General features: G+C 33.5%; 1 long non-coding RNA gene across 4 annotated transcripts in view; it reads left to right on the top strand.

Moving 5' to 3' along the window:
• Positions 1–16,951, top strand: part of LOC113963407 — a 47,003-nt gene extending 30,052 nt beyond the window's left edge. For 2 of the 4 annotated variants that reach the window (XR_003532817.1, XR_003532815.1), the window contains 2 exons: positions 3,382–3,472; positions 10,628–11,487. This is a non-coding gene — a long non-coding RNA (uncharacterized LOC113963407). Of the gene's footprint in view, positions 1–3,381; positions 3,473–10,627; positions 11,488–14,234; positions 14,429–15,085; positions 15,234–16,809 lie in introns of those variants that run through there. The other 2 variants (XR_003532816.1, XR_003532818.1) reach the window with 2 other exon arrangements.
• Positions 16,952–21,643: the final 4,692 nt, after the last annotated feature.

The raw sequence follows: 21,643 nt of genomic DNA, 5'->3' as shown, positions 1-21,643 counted from the left end.
TTCCAAGAAGTACTCTTTCATTTTACAGTTATAAATCTACTGAAACTTGGAATAACTCTTGAGATTTTTTTAATTTTCAGAAATAACAGTAAATTGAAAGTGTGATTGTGTATCTATGTGACTTTTTAATGTGTTAGGTTAGTATTTGATAGGAAGCTTAATGTAGTAACATTTTAAAGAGAGACTATATATACGATACCAAAGTATCATGGGGTTCTTTTTCTGTTTGGTTTGTTGTTTGTTTTTTTATCCTTAGCTTCTGGAATTCTGAACATCTTACTGTTTCATCTAAAATGCAATGTCATGGAAGGAAAAATAAATTGGAGTCTTTAATTCCTTAATTCTTTTTATGACTAATAAGTCAAATTCTTAGTGAAGTACAACTGGAACTGCCTACAGACTACCCGGCTCTGTACACCTTGCCTTTGAACACTGTATGAAGGTGCACATCTCATCCAGCTTGAATGTCAAAAGCCATCCTGACAGGTGTATCAATGCTTTTCTGTCACACTTTTACACATGTACAAGCACATGACCTTTCTTTACAGAAAAAGTAGCCACATAACAGTTAGTATTTCTTTTATAGGACCTTACTGAGTTTTATTATTTTCATTGGGAAGCAATTAACTACTGAACATGTAAGGGAGAACCAAGAAGCTTATCACTGTATTCTACGAATCTGCTGCAGGTATTCTGTTTTGAAGGTGCAGTCATCCACCCACACCCAAAGGCCCGTTGCAAGTCATTCCAGTAATTTACATTCATTACAAACTGTCAAAGGCAGAGCGCATCTTGGACTAGTTTTGATTGTCTGTGAAAGAAATAGGGAATGAAATTGTAGGCTTTTGTGTACAAACAGAAAAATGTTTTTATCAGAAGGTTTTTAAAACTAAAAATAACTTTATGTACATCAATAAGTGTTCTCCACAGATTTATTTTTTTTTTATACTTACATATTATTACAAGTTCTAAACACTTAGTATTTAACACTGGAACCTGATCTCAAAAAATTATGATGTTTTCTATTATCAGTAAAGCTCTTTTTTTTTTTTTTTTTTTAGACAGGCTGCCCAAATTTTTGTTGTACATAGTCCCCTGTGACTCTTCTCACAGCCATCTATTTTTTAATAGAACTAGTAAAGTATTTTAAAGATAGAAAAAAATTTATATGCCTCACAAATAGAAAGGGGACATCAAACAGAATGGAGAGGTGTAGCCATAGATTTCCAGTAACCTCTTTTTAGATAGTGAAAATGTTGCTTTGCAATTTTATTTTTTTTTGTGCATTATTGGCAGGAGTTATGTAGAATTTTTAGGTTACTGATGTATAAATATATAACAAGCTAGATAAGTTGGGTTTCAAAAGAAATCTTTATTGAAAAATATCTTCATTGTGGATACTGGACAATTTCAGAAATTCTTAGAGTAAACCAGGTATAAAAATTTCTGCCCATAGGATATAAGGCAATGTCTGTAGTGATTTTTTTTTTTAACCCTTTATTGTAAGTTTTTAAAATGCTCATTCTAATAAAGAAACTTTGGGATACATCTATTCACTGGACAGTTGATAGTACCACAGTTGAGGAAGAGTTTTGATCTTAGCTTTGTGTGCTGTTTGAGAAATCCAGAAGGTTTTGCAGGAATATTAGAGGAGGGTAGCAGACTTGAGCTCTAGTGCAGCTAACATTTAAAGTTCGGCAATTTTTTACTTTAATATTTGCATCTAATAATATTTTTAGCATATCATTAAAAACAAAAAAAATTCTCTTTACAGAGAATACTAAGCTTTTTAACTTTATGTAATTCTAAACACTTTTCCATATCTCGGTAATGAACAGTTACTAGTGTATAAGGATGACCTCACACACACTACCTCACACACACATACACACAACAGTAGAAAATGTAATTTATGTACATTTAGCTTTTATTTTGTTAAAGGTTTCCCAAGATGTGTTCTAAAACTAAAGGCGATATTGTTACACTGCACAAAACTGAAAGATAGGAGTGACTTTCAGTGATCGTTATTAATGTCTAAAGGAAACCACTGTTAGAAATAGGACCCCTCTGCCCCGTGACTATTTAGTTTGTTTTCAGACACTGCAATGAGTGTATCCACAGTAAATAGATTATTAATAAACTTCTCAACATTGAATCTGGTCACAACTAATTATTTTATTTAGCATGAACTGAAATTCACTTGAAAATTTGGTTTCAGAAAAAGATAATTACACATCGAATGGCTTAGGCTTGTATTTTCATTTTAAATACCTTTTGTAAGTCCAGTTTCAATATTATCTTCAAGTATGTTAAATCTCGGTATAAGCGCAGGGGAGACCACAACTTTTGTGGTTTTGGTTTAAGAACAGAAACTTTTTTTTAAAGGTAAAATAGATAATGTGTGGAATACATGAAAATACAAACAAACTCTTTTGTCTTGTTAAAGCAGGGTGTTTATTATAGTTCCATAGCTATGGGGGGGTTAGTATTTTCTGGAATACTCTTAAAGAATAAAGAACAGATTTATAGAAATATTTGTAAGCAGGTGACTTGATCTAGGCATCAGCTACTCATTTATTAGGCCTAGGATGCATCTTGTCATAGTACCTACAGTAAAAAAGTCCAAATAAAGTCAAAATACATTTAAGATTTTGGCTGTGTGAATGCAATATTTCCTCCAGTTATTTGACTATAGTTACTACCTCTGTCAAGTTATACTTTGTTCTTACCTGATCATGGCTACTTTGTTTTTTTTGGTTTTTTTTTTTTTTTAGTCTCTCAGAGCGTATTATATGACAGTAATTCTTCCAATATATGTTTTAAAGTAGCTAATATTTGTAGGCTACATTGTCATAAAGGCAGTAATGCTACTAGCTTGAAGAGCAAAAAAAAATTAGAACTCCTTAAAGAGAAACACAAGAATTTAAATACTTAACAGTCAATAGCATATTTTAGGAAATATAACAGTAATAATCACACATCCATTAAGTAGTTTACTTACTTACAAACTTGTTTACTTGTTTGAGGGTGGAGGGAGAGATTGGTAGTGGGTAGGAAGGGAGAACAACGCCCCTCTATTCCCCCCCCCTTTTTTTTTTTCCTTTTTCATCTTACTTTCATCTTAAAATGCTGCAGGAAGAATGAAAGCAGAAACATGCTAATCTGATTTGTTTCAGGAGGCTTCTGATAATAAAGAGGCATATCACAGGTGTTCCTAATCAAGTCAGTTTGGTTTAAAAAAAAAAGTATTTTTAAAATTAGGATTTCCTGTAACATAGACAATGCGAGGGTCAAGCTGATGACCTACGTCTATGTTTGGGGATCAACCATGAAACTCTGGGTGTTGGAAATATGTTATAATACATGACATTTTTATTGCAGGTTTTGACCTTTCAATAGAGAGCTGATTTTGGAGAACAGCTTACTCCTGTGATTGAAAAACTCTCTGGAAGGTTGATGGAGCATGAGCTTGGTATATATTGTATTACCATTTCTCTTATTTCATATGTTCTTTATTTTAAAAAATGTATACACAAGTGTAACTTATTCAGATTATTCAAAATAGGCCAGTTATGCTGGGTTTATTCACAAATTTATTATTTGTTAAAATAATTCTTCTTTACACTCCTCCTGTAAAATTATAAAAGACTAAGTAAAAGTATTTACACAAGCTGTACTCAGAAGGAAATGAAGTGGCCAAAAGTATGTCTAAAAAGCTGAGTTTGCAACAGCCTTGATCCATTTGAGTTATATAAATTCTCCATATACTATTGTTCTCCTATTCATGTCTTGGGAATTACTCCAACTGAAATGTTGCTAATCCAAAAACAAAGTATGGATGAAATAAAAAAATTATTTTTCAATAACTTTTTTTTTTGTTGTTGGGAGGATGTGTTAAAGAATAGAATAGAGAGGTAGTTGAGTGCATTTTCATGTAGTGGGTAAAATTTGTTTTTAAAGACATTAATAAGCTAACTACCTGACAAACAAAGAAGCAGAAAAGAGAAAGAAAAGTGGTCTTCAGAGCCCTCCACCTGTACCAGAATAGTCAGAAATTTTATTTTTTTAATCTATATGTCGGTAAACAGATATTATATAGTAAAACAGTGAACATGTCAGAGTAATTAATACGGACTATGCTACACTCATATTACAAGTCCTGCTTTGCACTGAAAGTACTAATTTGGCTGAAACTGAGAAATCCATTCAGAGTAATCATAACCTATCTGCTCATATATGAATAGTCTTAACTAACCATTTACATAGACAACCGAAATTAAAATAGTAACTGGTCTTGGATTGAGTAAATTTGTTTAAATACTAAATGGAGTAGTAAAAACTGTAAGAGTGTATCTTCAGCAGAATATATTCTAGTACAACAAATTCTGTGAACATGTTGTGACTTTAGCAATTCAAACTTTCAACTGGAATTCAGTTTTTATCCTTAATCAGTTCTGTCTGTCTGCAAGAGCACATTTTTTTGTAGGACGTAATTGTACCATAATATAGGAGAAGTTTTAAAAAAACAAAATTTCAGATTATCCCAGTAACTGCTGATTTCTACCAAGCAAATCCAGTGAGGTGTAAACTTCATATTTCCTCATTGTTGTGACTAAGGGCTAGTAGAACTGAAGAATTGCTGGCATTTACCAGTAATGCACCTCCTAGTATAGAAGTATTGAAGGCAGACATAGTCTGAATATATTTTTCATAAAATACCATAATTTTAGGGTAATTAAGGCCACCTACAGAAAATTATCAGTTGAGTATAGGAAGTGAAACAAGATTATATATAAGCTTTGAAGTTTGTGATTAGTGAGTAGGTAATTCTTTATTTTTTAATCCTTTCTTTATGTGTTTAAACACAGTGAAAATACTTTTATTAGTGCTGGTGTTTAGGTAACATGCCTAATGTGCTCCCAAATAAAATAAATATTTCAGTCTGTCCAGAAACTGCTCTGAATGTACTGCATTTCTGTTGGGATTTTTCTTTTTTTTTTTTTTTTTCATTCCCCTCTGTTTTTCTCCTGGTTCTCTTAGAAAAATAAGGATTTCACTTAACAGTTTTTCTGTAAAAATTCTTTTTTTTTCTGTACAAAAGCAGTTACATTCTTGTTAATGAAAATCAGGATTATATTGCAAGGCAAAGGTATCTAAGGCTCCCTTGTGAGATATTTAAAAGGTGAAAGTTTGATGGAGTGTTCCTTGGTCTGACACAAGTTCAGAGCATTTCTTATAGATTCTTATTCAGCAAAAAAAGGTGGTTTCTGGTTCACAACTGTAAATCAAAGGCATTTTAAATTTAGGGCCTAATCCTTCAAACTTTAAAATACACAACTAGTCCTAATAACTCACTACCATGAATAAGGATTTGCAGAATCATATTCTCATTAGATGCACACTTCATTTCCTTTAATAAATTTAATATATATTAAAGTATTTTGAACTTTAGACAAGTCTAAATGATTTTATAAGGTGCAAAGAGTTTTTCAGTAATATAGTAATTGAGTCTTACTCATTTATGAGGTCAAATATCTTGTAAGACTGTTGAAGTTGTCAGTTATCATTAGAATCCACTTTTTAAGTGTTGATTTGCTCTAGAACACTTTTATGCTGAAATTTGGCCCATGTTAATTTTTTTGTTTTGTTTTCTAGAGCTGTTTTGTACTTGGTAGTCAGCATGACTGTTCCTTGACCCAAAGAGTAGGTGAAACTTTCAAGAAAGATGATGGAGTGTGTTTTATTTTTCTACTCTTACTCTCTGCTATTATAGTTCTTACTTAACAAAACTGCCATTGATTTTGTTGGAAGTTCAGCCTGAAATAAGGTCTGCAGTGCTTGCCCCTTAAAAATTGCTGATGTGGCCATTGCACATTGTGTGCTTGACTTTGTAAATTGTTTTGCAATATCTAATTGGAAAGAAGTTGAAAAGATAGAAATGTACAGACTTCTTTGTTGAAGTACTTCAGACGTGGAACTTTGTGTGGTCACTTCTACTATTCCTGCTGTAGGTATAACACTTGAGGCTCTACAAACCTTGTTGACTGAATCATAATTTGAAAGCTGACAATGCATGCTTATTGCTCATCCAAAGGGAACTACAGATTACTTTGACAACTCATTTCTGCTTTCCTTAATGACTTCTCTTGCTTTTCAAAGGCAACTTAAATAATTTTTCTGGAAGAGATATGTAGCTATAAATGCAACCCATGCCTAGTTATTATACAACAGATGCAAAATCAACCATTGTTTGAAACCCTGTGATATCTTAGGCATGACTGTTTTAAGTTTTGAAATCTGAAGCAACTGAATTTTCTGGATTTTGTTAGTTTAAACTAAATCCAGCCCTAACATTATTTTAAAATGGAGTTTTGTATACTATTAGATTTAAATAGACATTAACTTTTATTATTACATCAGGCATTTAATGAAACATGTATATAGAAAGGATTTAAGACTGGCATACTTACACATCATTTTTCCTTGTCTCTTGATAAAATGGGCTTGCAAGGCAATAGGAAAAGAAAAGCAAAATATATGCAAATTCTTTAGGGAAAATAGTTAAAATATGCTAACTGGAATATTTAAATGCTTATTTTTCTCAAGTGCAAACATTTAATTAAGCAAGGTAACACCCCCCCCTTTTTTAATTTTTTTGTTTTTGTTTGTTTAATTTCAACAAAAATCTAAGTAGAAATTTATGTAGACCAGTACATTTAAGCTTTGGGTGGGGGAATGAGAAATGTAATCAAAGTTCTTAAATGTTCAACTACTGTATTGATGGCTTCTTAATCCACCTTGGTTTAGACTGCTGTTTGCACACTAACATGAAAAAGGGCATGTATGAAGATGCTACTGCTTGTTGAGTAGTGTGTTTGAATAAACCACTGTTTCTAGCTTTGTTAATTTTGAATTTATTTCAAACAAAGGGATATTCATGGTAAATTTTTTTCTGAGTTTTTTTGGGGCAGGATTTTTTTTTCCTTTCTGAAAACAAGTTGTTTTGTTATTATTCTAAATTTTTACAGCAGTATTATGAGAAAATAAGTGCTTTTTCTCAAACGATGTTAGCAATATAATCTACTCAAAGCAAGAAATCAGCAATATTTGTTTCTTAATTTGTGTAGTACTTAAAAATCTTAGTAATATGCAGATACCTCTACAGTGTTTACACCTTTCCTTTAACCCACTAAATTTCAAGAGCTTGCTTTTTATTTCCTGTGAATGCCCTGTGGGGTTTTTTTGTTTTGAGGGTTTTATTGAGGTTTGGGGTTTTTTTAAGCCTTCAGGTCAAAGATTTTCTTGATTTTTATGTGTCCACTTCCTAGTTGATATGAAGAGCAATTTAAAGAAATGTTTTTTAAAGTTCCCTTTCTTCCCACTGAAAGAGATGGATTTAAGTATTCATATGAAAGTTAACATAAACATTTTGAAAGTGTTGTGATTATGGACATGATTATGATCTTCCCAACTCTAGCTGATAATTTTCTACTTCAACATAGATGTAGCATCATCTAAGTCATTTTTAGATTTAGACAGGACTTCCAGTGAATCTGATAAACGAAAAAATTTGCTTTATAATTTCTGTATTATTTTGGAACAAAATTTTCTGTCAGTAGAATGGGTAGATACTGTAGTCTTAAGTATGCTATCGCATTAGTAATTCTGAAAACACTTTACTTTCTCTTGTTGCAAGCTAGTCCATATTTTAGTCAAGTTCAAGAATTAGACAAGGAAGACGCTCCATCTGTTGTGAAACATTGCAATGGCTCTTACAAGAAAGTTTGTTGCAGACAGAGTTCTCTTTTGATACTGTAACACTTATGTCAGCATTTTGCACAGGCAAAAAGAACTCCTGATCGAAAGAATGTTATGTACTGATTAGCCTGTCCCTAAAACCAAAAGGTTTTTTTCCAGGCTCTCAGGAGAGGGGATAATGATGCTTTTAATGCCAAGCACAGGAGTTATAAGACCAGCAGTCAAATCTGTACTTTTCTTCATCTGTGTTATCACCTAAAATCTAAAAATAATTTTTCATCTCTCAGTCAGTCAGTATTAGTTAGGGATTTTAGTTCTGTATGACCAGACTATTTTTTTAAACAAAGGGTCATATCTTTAATTCTATGTGCGTGGAAATCTGTAGCCTATATGATATGCAAGTTTTATTCACTATGTTCACTATACTTCTTTAGGTCCCAAATTCATGGCCTCTCTAATCAATTCAAGAGTAGATAAAATATGGTTTGAAATAAACTCTCAGGAAAATGTTTACCTTTCTTTCTAGAATTACCAGGTTTAAAATCTGGATCTTCATTTGCTTCTAGGTTTGAGGTATAACTAGGAGACTCTTGAATTAGCAGTGAGAAAATAATTCCTTCCAGGGTATTAGTACTGCTAGACTGTGTTCTGTTCTGACACCAGCAATCTTCCGTTTTCATTAAGGCTTTGATCCCAGCTATATCATCATAGTTACGATGAATTTGGCTGTGAATATTGAGTGTTTCCTTCAGAAATTGATATTTTTGTGAAACTGCATAAGAAACTAACAGAAATATAAAATACAAGAATGTTCATAAGTTACCTCTTAAATTTATTGTCCTTGATTATTTTTTTTGCCATTTAGATATACAAAGTTCTTGCATTTTGGTGTGCAATACTTAATTTGTCAACCTCACAGTCTTCTGATCTGAAAATGAATTTGAAATGCTGTTCAGGTTTTTTTTTTATTATTTTTTATGTGAATATAACTTATGTTGCTGACCCATTTTCCAGTATTAAAAAACTGAACAGAATTTGTCATTGAGGTAGGAATTAATGAAGGCTAACACTAGAGGGCAATTCAAAGCAGCAGCATACTCCAGAACAGTTTTGGTTGCCTGTAGCCCTGAGCTGAAAAGGAGGGAGGCTATGGAGATTTTCCCAGGGTCTTCCCAGGCAAAAGATGCTCTTTGTGATTACCCTCCTAAATCGTTTGACTCACTTTTCATATCTTGGAGTGCTCCACTGAACGAGGAGGAAGTTAAGCCAGTTCTTATGCTTTGCTGAATTACAAGTTAAGAAAGGCCTTCCAAGAGAGTCTTACCTCACTCGCTCTTGCCACTGTCAAAAAGGCAAAACTTATTCAGTGGTGGGTTTTGTTCATTTTTAATTTGCTGTCACATGCTACAGCAAACCCTTTGAAAAGTACTAGGATTTGTGGGGTAAGATAACATTGCACAGAAATTTAAATGTCTTTTGTTAAGTGCTAAGGAAAATGGAATACATGGTAAAATATTTTCTTACAAAATACTATAAAGTTATTCAAATTAATAAGACAGTATGAATAATTAATTCCATATAAATAAGAAAAGACAAACCGCCTGACAACCAGGATAAGGCATCAGATGGGTACTTTGTGTCCATAATTTTATCAAAGAAAATATATTGAATGTAACAAAATAAGTTCAGTTGAAGATGAGTAATCAGGTGCTGTATTTAATATTTAACCAAGTAGGAGGGATCATCTGTGTGTATTGTGCACAATTTAAACAATTTATATAACAGTGCATTACATAATAAATTACAGTTTTCACAGTTACAATGTTCATTATAGATTTACAGAACATCTTGAATACTTGTAAATAATAACCTGTAATGCAAATGATGATGTTATGGTTCTTGAAAAGGACTCCAGTATTCTTATTTCAGCAATGCAAATTTTCTCATTATATTGAAATGTATGCACCCAGCCGTGTAAATGCTTGTGGCACAGTACAAATTTCAAAACAAAGAGCATTTTATAAGTGAGTGTGAGTTTATACCTGTCCCTCTACCTTATTTTATGTGGATGCATATAATATATTATATTTTATGTGTACTTATATATAAAAAATCTGTAATTAAAATAGGATGTTTGTTCCTACACTCTATCAGTTTGTCACGTTGTATTATCTTTACATTCTTTTGCACAACTTACTATAAATGTCTTGAACTTGCTTTAACTGCTTTCAAGGTTTTTTTTATAAAGAATACTTACTTAAAATCACTCTGGCAGTGCCACAGATCAATAGAAATACTACAGTGCATTGTTTCAGTAAACATTTACACCTATTTTCTGCAGGTCTGCTCAGCAACTCCAGTGCAAATTGAAAATATGTAATCTGCTGGCAATGATGTGCCCAACCTTAATTCGTGCTGGAGCTTTTGAAAGAGATTGTGTCATCACACAGCATATGTAGTCCAACAATGACTGACCTTGATCGATCTGTCAAAGGAGAAAATAGCTTTCTTGGTTCTTAATTTGCAAAATACACAACAGAAAAAAAAATGGAGCATGTGAAATTTAACCCACAGAAGTTGTTAGGTTCTCTGGGGTTTCGGGGAAACTTGGTTTTGTTGGGGAAATGGGTTTGAGGGATTAGTTGGCAATCATGCTTGGTGATAAAGAGGTCTTAATCACACACATGAACTCCTGGGTTTGAGAATTTCTACCAAATCCATCTGAATCTAGGTGATTAAACCAAGCATACATGTAAGCTTTTAAGGAGCTGAATCCTTAGTCTTTTGCAGGTAAGACACTACCAATTTAAGAATTAGCATTTTCATGCCAACATGACTTATCTTTTTTTTTTTTTTTTCATTTTACCAGCTTGATTTTTGGCCCTAAGTCAAAGAAATAAGTTCTGTCTTTAACATTAAAGCTGTCTTCAGAGTTTTGTTTATTTTAACAAAGCAAGAACAAATGTGTAAGTACCAGCAATGTGCAGAGCAATATTGCAATATTGGTCTGTTCTGTGTTAAGCAGGTGGTTTCATGTGGCAGGCTGGAAGAGAGACTCTTTTTCTTCCCAGCTTTTGACAAAAAGATGACGCATATGACTCAGAATTAGAAGGGGAAATCTGCCAGTTTGCATCAGTTCCTAAACTTGTGGGCTGCTATTCACCACAAGGAGAATCAGTATACTCGCACCAGTGCTTCTTGAGAGATGAGGAGTAATCCTTTCCTTCAGAAAGTGTAGAATGATTGGAATAGGCCTTTCATATGTTACACTAGGCTTTTCCTATATTAAAACATTTTTCGATTGTATTAAATTTTTAGAAAGAAAAGAGCACAGATAATTTTCTTAAATGCTACATTTAAGAATTAATATAGGAATCAGATATTATAACAATGCAGATTAAAAGCAAAGGAATCTGTTTCATAAAACTTCTGTTTTGTTGGCACTGAAACTCAGCTGTTTTAGATCTCCGTAGTCAATAGGTAAGGGGGTTTTTTTATATTTTCTAACTTAATTCCACATATCTGAATCTCCAGTTTGAGCTTTTAAGTAAGTTAGTAGGACTGAAAAACAATAAAAATAGTAACTTTGAAGGCAGAAGCCATCTGTTTTGAAGGGGAAAATAATTATTTGAAGTCTGAGTTTTCAAAATGTTTTGCTTTAGACCTGCTAAAAAAGATAATGCAGAACTTAGTGATAATTCCAATTATTCTTCCGTATGGGTTTGGGTTATGATAGAGAGATTTTTTTTGCAATACTGGTACTTGCTCAAAGAGTGTACTGTCAAGTAGCCTTTTATTTAAAAAAAAGTCAGATGCTAATTTTCAGAGATTAATGTCATCTTTTTGTTCTTGGGTATTTATTAGACAGTTTGATAGGGCTAAGAATACAACTTTTTTTTTTCTTTTTAACTGTGTATTTTAGGTATTGGATTATAAATCTTTTTTCTTAATATATTAACTTCTAGTTAATTCAGCATGGTGTTACTTAAAGATTGTTAGTGAAATATTGAAAATCTAGCTTAAAATAAAGCCGTAAGAGGCACCCTTATCCTTTTTGTCTTTTTTTTTTTCCAATGGATAAAGTTCCTTTCATTTGGAAAAACTATTGTTGTTGTTTTGAAAAAGCATATCCTAGGTGAAGTTCATTTTCTAGCTGGAAAAATTAAATTCACTGCTTATCGACCTGTGTCAGCCTCAGAAAGCACTGTTTTATTTTGTATTAGCTCAGTTCTGTGAGTAGTGATTCCCATTGATGGGAAATAGGAAACCAAACCATGAATGTTTCTGAAAGGGAGTATATAGATAGGTGTGTGTTAGATGGTATCTGTTAATATTAGTATTATTCTACTAATATTTCATAGGCAGGAGGGGAAAAGATTGCTGCTCCTGCATATTTCCTCAGCTACCATTTAATAAACAATAATCTAAGTAGATAATATGACTATGAATCTGTACCCCAAAGGTGTTAAGGACACTTGAAACTTCTGCTGAAGTGATTAATTAAATAACGAAGTTGTAGAAATACAGCTAACAACTGGAAAAGTTGTAGCAGTTACTGGGAGGTTCCTCTGCCGTTAACTAGGGGATTCCCTTAACGGTTAAATTGATTTCTTCTAACAAGTCAGCCTCACCTTTCATAAGTCATACTGTTGTCTGGCATTTTATAGAAGTCATGTAGGGATGATGTTAAGAAAAAGACAAATTTACTGTTTGAGCCAGAAGGCAGGCTTACAAAAAAGCAACTTCTTTCAGGACACGAAAAGCTCTTTGTTCTGTGGCCTTGGTCTTTTTGTGCTTTGACCCTTATTTTATAGCATTGTCACTCTGACCCTAAATCTTTGAAAGCGGACATGCAGCAAATTTAGCCCTTTACAAGTGGGGTTTCGTTCTGAGCTATGGACCTGGTTTTTATCTTTAAGTATTATAGTCCCATACAATACTGAGATGTAACAAAATCTAAATTTAAGATTTGTGGTTTGGCATAGTATAAATAGTTTTTATTTACATATAAGTCCAATTTTTAAAGAAATATATTGTGCTATTACTGTCCTATGATTTATTCCTATTTACCAATTTCAGATAAGACAGCAATTAAGTAGGCAGTCTAGTTAACACTGTATTTTCCACTTTCCCAGAAATACCTTGAATACCTTGGAAATTGATCCTGTGCACAGACCACCAGGGTTCCTGCAAAATCTACTTGAATATTCTATTGAGGACAAGAAATGCTTTGCTCTGTATTATGGAGTTAGAAGATTTAAACAGCAATATCTGCATGGCTGTCTTTCATAAAAGACAGTGACAGCTTAGGAGAGCACAGAATTTTACACTAGGCCTGTGACTGCTTCCTGGGCTAAATCAGCAAGTTGTCTGGGAATTTAATAAAACTAATTATTTTTTTTTAAGAAAGCTTGACATTAATAAAAAACTAATAGCTGATATAATTTTAATATACTTTTTAAAAGAATCTAATATTTTTAAGAGGAGAAACTATTTCCCTTTCTTAATAACTTCATATTTTTAGCTGGTTTGTATTGTACAGTTATTGTTGTTCGGAGAAGGATTGTTACCTTTTCTCTTTTACCAACAATGATTCTATATACTTCAGGTTTTGTAAATTTGAACTATAATAGGATACCTTTGCTGAAGATAATAATCTAAGGATATGCTTATAGGAGACCATGAAAAAATGTATCTTGGTTTTGGTTTTTTATTTTTTTTTCATCTGAAGAGGTGTTAGAATTTTTTTTTTAAATGCTAATACAGAAGCTGAAGATTTTAAGAGTGATCTGGCTTTCTTTTTGGTAGATCCACTATATGTAGTTTTAATATATTTTGTGATAAAATTGAGGGCTAAGTAACATTTTAATTACTAGAGTAATGGAATATAAAACTTACTTTGCAGAACTTAGAAAATAGCTTCTTCGTTTTTTCTTAATTTTGTATGTGTCCTTTCAAGCAGAAAGAATGCTGGTACAGATTGAAAGTGTTCACACAGTTTTCTTCCTGTGTGCTTGCCAAAGGTGCAGGGAAGACAGATTTTTAAAAGTTATGTGCTAGCTATACCAGTGCAGTCAAGAGGGATCTGGAAAGCTTTTATGAAATGTAGCTTTTCCAAACTCTGTTAGAACTTGGAGATTGATACACTTTACAAGTTCCCTTTAAAGTATTTCATAGAGCAATCTAGTTAATGCATCAGCATCTGACAAAGCACTTTTTAGAAGCCAGTAAAGGACGTGGGAGGGGTTAGTCTTATACAATTTTATTTTTAAGCTAGAGTTTATTCTAAAATATAATATACCAAAACATACATTAATAGTTTTTGTGTGCTATATTAGGTTCTCATAATTCTGCTTCTTTTTCTAGCTAGCCAGCTATAAAAATTGACATACTGTAATCGTTCAAGTCAGAACTGACTACCTTTGGTTTCTTGCCTTTCACTGCATTCTCTTTGCTCTTCATCACTCCAATAGAAGCATTAATATTGCAGAACCAAGCAACTGTCTTCAGTTTGGTTTGCCTTCATGACTGCAATGGGGGGGAGTGCACTTCATACAAACAAATGCGAGTCAACCTAGTAGAAGCAGTGGTTGGAGTTTTAGATTAAGTAAAAAGGATGTAAAACAGAACTTGATGCTGAGAGTCCTTAACTGCACTTCTAAGTTTCCAGGTATTTTTATACTTCTGAATTTCTCAATGGTTTTACTTCCTGGTTTTTATTTTTAGCTGGCTTTGTTATTTCATGTTTATCTTATGCAGTAGTTCTCCAGCTAGTCTAAATCTGTTTGTTCATGATCCTTGGAGAGATGGCTGGACACATGATATAGATTCTCCAAATTTAGTAGCAGTAAATTTCAGTAATCAGCAGTCATCTGCTTCACTTTCATTATTAGTACTTTACATTGCAAACAATGTAGTTCTCCTAGGCTTTTGCCATGGTTATATGGGGGATATCATTGACATAATCAGGAAATAGTTAACAGACAATCTCTTTTTTTTTTTTCCTTAGTTTGTACTAACAAAACTAGATCAGTGCTAGCTATCTCTGTTCAAATATGTATCTTTGTGTTCAGAAGATTATCTAAAGCATTAATTGTGATTTTTTTAAATACGACTTTGTAATAGTCTTAGAAATATTCAACTACTTGGTAGAAGGTATAGAGAGTGTATAAGCTTGGTCCTGAATGACTGTTCCTTTTTGAGATTGAGGCAAATTTGTTGCTGGATTACTGTCACTTAATTAAAAAAAAAAAGACACCAACAGACAGCAACCAAAAAACCTCACATGCAACCCTAGCAAAGAATTTATTTTTTTTTTTTTTTTTAGAACTGCAGTCTTAAACATGAATGCAAAATTTCACTGTTACTTCAGGAGAGGAGCAATCAAGGTGTATAGTTTATTCTCTTTATTCTTCTTCATCTGACCACAAAGTAACCTCAGTTGAGTTGATTGAATTAACTGAATAAATAATAAGGTAATAGTAGCCAAAAGTACACTGATATCTTTAAAGTAATGTTTTGAAATATTTCCATTGAATCTTTTTTCTCCTTTTAAAAAATACACGCATATTACGTTGAAGGCTGCTAACACTACGAATTAGGGAGAAAAGATGGTTCCTTAACAAAACAGCAAGAAGGCAGGAGTAAAAGGATATAGTTCTAAATCTAACTTTTAAGAATGAGCAAGAGTTGTAAATTCTACTGTGTTTGCAGTATAAATATTGCAATGTTGAGTAATCATATGACAAAAATAAAATGAAACTATTATTTAAACTGGGAGGGAGGGCTGTAAACAGTGTATTAGAAAGATACAGCTACATACACTTTCAGATCTTACAGTCTTAAAGTTTGAGAATGGAAGTGTTCAGATTTCTTGATAGTGAAGAGTGAGATCTTTAAGCCTGTCATTTGCCCAGATTAATTTAATAAAAAATCAAAAACATTTCCAGCAAAGAGGCACCCTGTCTGTGTGTTTATTCATATTGAGTGGTGTATTAGTCTCACTGAACTGTGAGAGGAAAGCTTGGCAAATTCACCACCAGTTGTCCAAAAAGCTACGCTGCAAAATGTCCTGTCTAACATGAGTAACATACTCTCTGCATGGAACGCACAGACCAGGACACACTTGTCAAAGATGCTCTACTTCATGCTGTGCCATCTCAGTGTAAACCCTGTCTCATTTCTAGTTTAAACTTAGCTAAACTGGGAAAACTGAGATATGGAAATGTAATTTCTAATGTCAGTGTTATGGAGGAGAGTAGCACTGCTGGACAAATAATATAATGCTTTAGACTGTGGAACACCAGGAGTCTTTCATGTTCAGATTTCTAATTTTAAACTGAAATAAGGTTGGGAAAGGGTCACAACAAACAGTGAAGCAATAGCCTTGCTTTCATAGTGGATGTGTGTTGCTTTGCATTAATTAGTAAGTAACAAAAGCAATGGAATATGTTTGTGTGCAAATGGTGTTTAACACTATCAATGAGGAAAATGTTTTGGCCAAGAAGTATCAGGAGAGTGTTTTTATTGTATAAGCAAAAGGCATGAGGTAAATTTTTAGTCTTATGTCATGTTCTTGGGCATTTGAGACAATATAAAGTATTTAATACAAAGGCCTTTATATGTTTTACTCCAAATAACTGACCTGTCTGTCAGATTGCAGGCCTAGTGGTAGCTTTTTGGATACAATATGTTATGCAGAGATTTCAGAAGCTTATTAGTAGTTATAGTAGTGTTTGAAGAGCTTATTAGTAGTTACAGTAGCCAGAAATTCACTTGTAGGTGATTTTCATAGTGTCAGAAAGAGATTGAGTTTGGCTTGGTGTTGTCATAAGCTCTTAACTATAAACAACAAAACCTGAAAATTATATTTTATGTTGGGCTTGGTCTTTGATAAATCAAATAAGAAACACTGGAATCAAGGAAAAGCTCCTTCCTTGGGAACACTCCAATTGTTAAAAAAAGCACAAGCATGCGCACACACTTTTTTTTTTTGGTCCTCTTTTTTCTTTTTTTCTTTTTTGAAACACTTTCAGTTGTTTTTTCAAACAGCATTCCTGACTTCTGTGTATGTGTGGAGAGCCTGCTCCTATGGAATTTCGGTTGTGCATCTTCAAAATCCTTCTTCAGCAGAGCTCTTGCTTTCAGAGGCTTGGGGGAATCTAACGGAGCTGCCTGCATACGATTCCCAGCTTTCATCGAAGTCTTCTTTGTCTGTCTGTCTCTCATTCATAGACCCCCATCTTAAGACACAAGGATGGAGGTAGGAGAAGCACTCTCAATAACATGACTGTATTAGTTTTATGACCAAAACATAGAGGTACACAGCTTTGTGCAGATGCTCCTGGATTTCAGTAGTTTTTTGGCTTAGCTATCAGTATACTTCTTATCTTAGACTTCCTCCTTTCATCCTTTTTGTGTTCCTCATCCCCTTTTCTCACATACATGGCCTTCAGTGTTATGAGAAAATTTTCTTATTCTCTTTACAGATAAAGTATATTTTAATAGCAGTGTAGAAAATATATAGTCGTGTTGTGTTGGATTTTTACTTGGTTGGTTGGTTTGTTTGGGGGCATTTTGTAGTAAAGTTTAAAAAAAAACAAAACAAAACCCACCCCCCAAAATCATAAAAAAAAACCCCAACCTAGAATCCTGTAATTCATGTAAGGTCTTGTGTTCACGTTTTGTATGGGTGGGTGGAATTACCTGCAAGTTTTCTTAGTAATGTACTTACTGTAGAAAATACCATAATAGTTCTGCCAAGTCTTCATTTCATGGTGTGTACAGTTTAATTTTAGAGGGATTTACTTATGCAACAGAAAAAAACTCTCCATGCTTAAGCTAGAAGCTGAAAACAAATAGGCAATTGAAAGAACAGCATCTAGTTAAACACACAGTTTACAAATGAAGAATTTTGCTTGAATGTACAAATGAGAAATGTACTTCCAAAGGTATTGAATGTTGCAGCTGTCTTATTTAAATAATTTTCTTTCAATCTTTTAAGGTAAATCTACAAGTACAAAGCAGTATTTTCTCTTGCTGGAGGACATTTTTCATATTCTTTTTCCATAAAAGTTGAAATAAACCTCTTACTACTGGCTAGCATTTTTGCTCACATCTGTCTTTACTTTCCAAATTATCTATACGTGGTGGAGATTTTTGTCTTTACCTTTTCTTCTCTTGGCTTGTGCCTAGCACAGTTTCTTCAGTCACAGTATTTACAGTTAGGTTTATTTTGACTTTGCACTCAAGTTTTAATTCACCATGGTACTGGGTAAGTTGGGCCTTAATTCAATATAGTTTGCCTATTTTAGCTGTCTGATTTAAATATCTAACAGGTAGTAAGCTGAGAGGGGGGAGGGAGTGTAACTGTAAATATAGCTGCACCTGTATAAAATACACTGGAAATGGCTCTTTGATACAGTTCCTAAAGTTAGCATTTCTACCTGGATAGCTATATAAAAACAGTGTTGCTGCAGCTACCTATAAGTTTACACTGGCAATTCACTTTAATTGGCACAGTTGTGGCCATGCACTCAGAATTCTAACAAATATTATCCTGCTTTATTATTGCAGGAGCAAAAATAGCAGGGGAGAAAAGAAAAACTCACTAATCTTTTCCCCATGTGGCCTGCCAAACCTTTTTTTGTGCTTACAGATAGCCCTGTTAGTTTGCAGAAGTTGTTTATCATGAACTGACTGGAAGGCTTATTGTGATGAAGTGGAGTGCTTGGGTCCATGCTGTGTAAGTAGCTTTTGTCTTAATAGTTTGGTATAAAAACTTTAAAGAAAGCATAATGCATGTTATCTAGGGAACCAGTAAAAGTACTGCACCCCCTTAAATCTCTGGCATACTTTAATCTGAGAAAATGATACCTGGCAGGCATGTGAACTCCAAGTCTCTTGCCTACTTCTTCAAGTAGAAGTAGCATGGTCATTCTAGGCTGGGGGCCAATGAACCCCTGCTCCTAATAAGAGATAAGTTACTATTCTTGCTAACAATCTGTTGCGTATTTTTTAAATATATTTTTCCCCTGAAATTAATTAAGAAGCACTTGTAAATCTGTCTGTCCAAAAATTGCAGTGAGAGTAAGCTGCAGAGGTAACAAAGGTCTTGAGGACTGATATAGTAGTTGATAGAAGCTTATTTTGAGATTGGCTCTTATTCCATTATATATGAAAGTTGTTGGGTTTTTTTTTTCACATCAATCTCCAGATGACCAAAAGTTAGATTAGAAAATAACCCAGACTTTTTTGTTTTCTTTTGAAGTAAACATCTGTATAATCTTTAGTTCCTCTAATCAAACACAATTGTCCAGTTACTGGTTCATGTCCCATTAAGGTTTTATGCACAGTTGACAATAAAGTCTAGAGCACTGTAAATAAACAGTCAGATTGGCAATGGACAGATGTTTTATAAACATTTTGTAGTTTATTAATACAGCTGATGTTACTACACGAAAGCTAACATTCAATAAGAAAATTCTGCATTAAGACCTCAGTGTATGTTTCTATTTCCTTGAAGCATGGTAGACACCTTGGCATAACGTAGCAGCACATAATGGTTTGTGGGTTTTGAAAAGGTGCAGGCCATATTGTGCTGCCTCAAAAATACAAGGATTTCATCATCCTGAAGAGACATACCACTTATGAATTAGTCAATCTTGTGATGCTGATGTCTGTCATACTTTAGCAGCACGTAAATATTGGTGTTAAGACTGTAAATATCTCCAGTATTAACTGTGCTGCTGAAGTAAGGCTTTCCACTTCTGCACGCGAGTCATGGAAAAGGACATTTTGTGTATTTCCTTTGCCTTTTTGTTGCCACAAATTTGTATATTGTCTGTTTATAAACACTTTCTTGGCTTTTGTTTGTATTTTCATCTATTCAGAAACAGTATTTAGAACTTCATAGTGTATGATGGTAAATATAGGATAGACATATATAACTTTGCTTTGGTTTACCTGAAAATTGACCTTTTTAAAGAAGCCATCTCAAGCTACACCTGTCTAACAATGCTTTGGTAAGTGTGTTTGTTTATATTTTTTAAAACTATAAAAATTATGCTACTTTAATTGTCAGTATTTCTTTATTAAAACTCTTAAAACTGGTTATTCATTTTTACAACATTTTCTAAATGAATGGAACTGGGAAATTTTTGGTCATGCTTTTAGCAAAGAGAACTCACAAAGCAAAAGTGTCTTCCAAATTTTTTAACAAAACCTGTTAAACACTTCACTTCTTAAACTGCTTGACTATAGATACATAACTGTTTTATGGTTAGAAGTTTAAACTGGTACTGACTGTGAATTTACTAATTTTTTTTCTCATCTTCCACTAAGATTTTTCTCTTGCAGGAGAATCTTTCATTGAGATGATTGAAATCGCTGCAGTGAGAATGGAAATTACTTGGGCTCCTTTCCTTTTAAAAGCTGCATGCAAGAACTGTGTGGTGAGTCAAATGTAGACTAATGGTTATGTAAATGTCACTAATTTTAGATACAGATCTGAAAGTGTGTTTCCTTTTAAGATTTTATTTTCTTCACTATCATGACTCAGTATCACTTGCTAATCTAATTTTATTAGCTCTGTTGTATTTTACCATTTAAAATACACATGGCTTCTTCAATTAAATGCTCACACAGTCAAGTTTATATATCATATAGATGTTTTAAAAGGAGGAAAAAAGCTTATCTACACTGGGGATTTGTTTTCACTTCAGCCTTCACAAGCCTGCTACTGGTGCAGTTGCACAGGTACAAACATGATGTAGATGAATATGAATCCAAGTTTTTATAATTCACAAATTTGCATTATTTAACTGTATAGAATTTCAGCCTGGTGTATGTGCTGCTAAAAATTACGCTTTTCTTGTCTGCTACTGCTATGGATTTGAACTGTTGAAACTACTGATGGCTAAAATTTCCAATTTAGTTCAGACCTGAGCAGTTCTCAGCAGCAAACCTATGCATAATTAGATAGCCTACGTCTTTTCATAAAGAACACTTCCATGTGTACCTTTACCTATTACAGCTCTCTTAAGATATGTGACCAAACTGAGGTTGATTATTTAGAAAAAATATGCTATCTGGCTCAAAGGTGAATAGCTTTCTCACTGAATTTCTTGAAGTAGCACTATGTTATATTTGCTTATTTTTAACTGCTTAACATTGAAGACCTGCACGTACATTTCAGCCATTTGAAAACTTAGAATTGCTTGGCTAGACCAGATTCTGTGAGTTATAAAAGAAAAAGATGTTATTCTTCTACTATGCCACGTCCTTTAAAGATCACTGATTTTTGTCAGCCCGCTGCAGACTGGTGCTTGCAGGGGGCCATCCATCCTGTTGCTCTTGTAGATCTGGTATTTTAATATATCCAGGATTTTTCCCAGGGACTTGTATGAGTAGATATGAATCTAAGGAGCTGATCAGAAAGACTTGAGGGCATGCAACAAGTCTATTTGCATGGCTTTGTCAAAGTCCAGTGGCCAAACTGTGTGTTCCTGACTACTTCATTGTGCCCATGTAGGCCTTTATGGAAACAGACTGCTTCCTTCTGGTTCACCATGCAAACCCCTATCACTGACACAAAGCAGGAGATAGCAGGGAATGGGAAGAAGCAGAAGGGTGAAAGTTGGACCACCTTGTTTGTTGACCCTAGCAACTTAGAACAGTTCAGTGACAGGATGAAAACACAATTTGAGCACTTGCAGAACCAGAGTTCAACTGAGGAACCAAAGTTCCTGTCAAGATTAAGAAAATGACTTGAAGTGCTTATGAAGGCCTACTCAAATGATTTGGATCCTAAACCTTTGGAAAGGATGTTGTATTTCTCGCATGGTTCACAGGTGACTTAAATAATATTAGTAGTTATATTTTCCAG

The sequence above is a fragment of the Neopelma chrysocephalum genome, unplaced genomic scaffold, assembly GCF_003984885.1.
Source record: "Neopelma chrysocephalum unplaced genomic scaffold, ASM398488v2 Primary Assembly neopelma1_25, whole genome shotgun sequence".
NCBI classification, from domain to species: domain Eukaryota; kingdom Metazoa; phylum Chordata; class Aves; order Passeriformes; family Pipridae; genus Neopelma; species Neopelma chrysocephalum.
Note: the sequence above shows the minus strand (reverse complement) of the source record. Positions and strands in the feature narration are given on the sequence as shown.